Source organism: Ictidomys tridecemlineatus, chromosome 15 (assembly GCF_052094955.1).
Source record: "Ictidomys tridecemlineatus isolate mIctTri1 chromosome 15, mIctTri1.hap1, whole genome shotgun sequence".
Classification (NCBI taxonomy): domain Eukaryota; kingdom Metazoa; phylum Chordata; class Mammalia; order Rodentia; family Sciuridae; genus Ictidomys; species Ictidomys tridecemlineatus.
The window spans coordinates 32,042,786-32,045,898 of NC_135491.1; the positions used below are offsets into that span (position 1 = coordinate 32,042,786).

General features: G+C 40.9%; 1 pseudogene; it reads left to right on the forward strand.

Moving 5' to 3' along the window:
- The first annotated feature begins 502 nt into the window (after nucleotides 1-502).
- On the forward strand, nucleotides 503-2,874 carry LOC101955148 (aldose reductase-related protein 2-like; annotated as a pseudogene).
- The last annotated feature ends 239 nt before the right edge of the window (nucleotides 2,875-3,113 follow it).

Consider the following 3,113-nt stretch of genomic DNA (forward strand, 5'->3'; position numbering starts at 1 on the left):
GCCAACATAATTTCACTTCTGTGCTTATTTTGTAGTGGAGGACACCAAAGTTTGAGGAAGATGACTTGTTCTTCCAAGGCCACACCGACTTAAAGGACAGAACCAATATTTCAACCCAAATATTCGTGACTCTCCAAAGTCCACACTCCAAATTCTAATCTGCCTCTTTCTTTGAGCTACTATTAAAAATAAATACTTCGGGCTGGGGCTCTAGCTCAGTTGGAAGGCTCTGGGTTCAATCCCCAGCACCACAAAAATAAATAAATAAATACTTGATGATTCCAGCAACTCAGGAGGTTGAGGCAGGAGGATCCCAAGTTCAAAGCTGCCTCAGCAACTTAGCAAGGCCCTAATCAACTTAGTGAGACACTGTCTCAAAAAAAAAAAAAAGGACTATGGAAGTAGTTCAGTGGTTAAGCACCCCTGGCTTCAACCCCTAGGACAAGTAAATAAATACAAAATTATGTACACACATACATACTTGGAGCTGAGCATGTGGTCCATGCCTATAATCGCAGCAGCTCAGCAGGCTAAGGTAAGAACATCACAAGTTCAAGGCCAGCCTCAGCAATTTAGAGAAAACCTGGAGATGTAACTCAATGGCCTAATGCCCCTGGTTCAATCCCCAGTACCACTAAATAAATGAACACTTGGAGCTAGGGATGTAGCTCAATGGTAGAGCATTTGCCTAGCATGCTCAAGGCCCTGGGTTAGATCCCCAGCACCATAAAAAAAAATTAAATTAAATTAAAATTTAAAAGCAACAAGGAAAAATAGACAAAAGAAAAGAGAGAGAGAGAAGAAGAGTTAATTAAGGAAACTTCACTGGATATTTCATGATGTTAAGAAATAATTATTAGGCTATCTCTCCCTCTAGAGATGGCCCACATTCTCCCTTGAATGTGTATTACTTGTGTTTCTCCAAAATCTTCTCACTCTCAAGGTAGCTCACATTCTCCCTTTCCTAAATAATGTCTCTGCTTTCCTAAATACACCTTTGTCTGCATCTCTGGGAAAAAAAAAGAAGAAGGAGGAGGAGGAGAAGGAGAAAAAGAAGAAAGATAATGAGTATCTCTTGGTTGATGCTAATAATATGCATTTTTTCCCCACAGATCCAGGGATCACACCTAGGGCCTCAGGTATGATAAGGCCATACTCTAACATGGTATTTTTCCTTAAACACAAGAGCCACACTGATGAATTTGGGGTTGTGGCTCAGAGGAAAAGCACTTGCCTAGAATGCATGAGACACTGCATTTGATCCTTAGCACCATATAAAAATAAAATAAAGGTATTGTGTCCACCTACAACTGAAAAATAAATTTTTTTTTAATTGTAGTTGAAATTACCTGAGAACTGAACTTGGCTTTGCAAGAACTCAATGTGGAGGGAAAGTGGAGATCCATGACTGACTGGCCTGTGTTCATGATTCCTAAGGCTGATGTGAAATGCCAAAGTCTCTCAACTTTTGTACAAATCTGAAAAAGAAATTTTACAATAAGAAATTTGTCTAAATAAATAAAAAGGAAAACAGAACTAATTTTCAAAATGAGGCTGTTGGTAGAGCTCAATAGTAGAGTGTATGCTTAGCATGGACCTGGGAAAAGGTCCTGGGTTCAAATCCTACCACCATAAAATAAAAATGCAAAATAAAAACAATGGATGGATGTAAAACTTTGTGCATATACTAAAAAACATTGACAGGAACACTTCAAAAGACCAAACTTTACAGTGCACAAATTGTATCTGTGAATTTTTTTGGTGATATTTAAAAAGATGCTAAAAAAGATTAAATTGCAGCATATTACTTTTTTTCCCTAATTTGTTATTTAATGCTTCTTTTCTTCTTTTTCCTTGAAGTACTAAGGATTGAACTCCAGATCTTACACATACAAGGCAAGCACCCTACCCTGCCCTGAGCTGCATCCCCAGCCCTTTCTAAAGTTTTATTTTGAGACAGGGTCTCACTAAATTTCTTAGGCTGGCCTTGAACTTGTGATCCTCCTGCCTCAGCCTCTCAAGCCACTGGGAGTGAGCCACTGCTCCCACCTGTGGTACACTGTCTTTGAAAGAAGCCTTCGGAAGGAAGCCTATAAGAAGATCCTCAAAGAAAGAAGACCTTCGAGGATCTGAAACTAGACTATCTGGACACCTATTTTATTCACTGGCCACAGGGACTTCAGTCTGGGAAGGAGCCATTCCCCAAAGATGATAAAGGCAATACCCTCACCAGTAAATTAACATTGTTGGATGCCTGGGAGGTCATGGAGGTGGGCAAGGGGTTGATGAAAGCCCTTGGCATCTCCAACTTCAACCACTTCCAGACTGAAAGGATCTTGAACTCAAATATAAACCAGTGACTAATCAAGTCAAATGTCACCTGTACCTCCCCCAGAAGAAAATGATCCAGTACCACTTCAAGGGCATCACTGTCACAGCCTACAGCCCCCTGGGATCTCCAGATAGACCTTAGGCCAAGCCAGAAGACCCTTCACTACAGGAGGACCCCAAGATTAAGGAGACTACTGTAAAGCACACACACAAAAAAAGTCCCCAGCCCAGGGCTGGGGCTGGGGCTCAGCAGCAGAGCACTTGCCTAGCATGTGTGAGGCACTGGGTTTGATCCTCAGCACCCCATAAAAATAAACAAATAAAATACAGGTATTCTGTCCATCTAAAACTACAAAAAAATAATTTTTTAAAATCCTCAGTCCAGGTTCTGATCCAGTTTCAGATCCAGAGGAACGTGGTGGTGATCCCCAACATCTATGCATGGTCAAGAACTTGCAGGTCTTTAACTTCTGATTGAATGATGAGGAGAGGGTGAGCCAGCCTCATCTTCAACAGAAACTGACAGACCTGTGTCCTGGCTGATGCCTCATTTGATAGAATATCCTCCAAGGCCAAATACTGAAGTTGAATCTCCTGATATTACCTGGGGGACTCTTCCTCTTTACTGAAGTGGAACTCTCCCCCAGGTCCTGACTTAACCAAGCTTGTATGAAATTGTACTGTGTCTGACCTTGTAAATCAGAATCTAAGCAAGTTTTGGATTTTTTTAATTGGTGCATTATAATTATACATAGTGAGGTTCACTATGCCCTAATCGTACA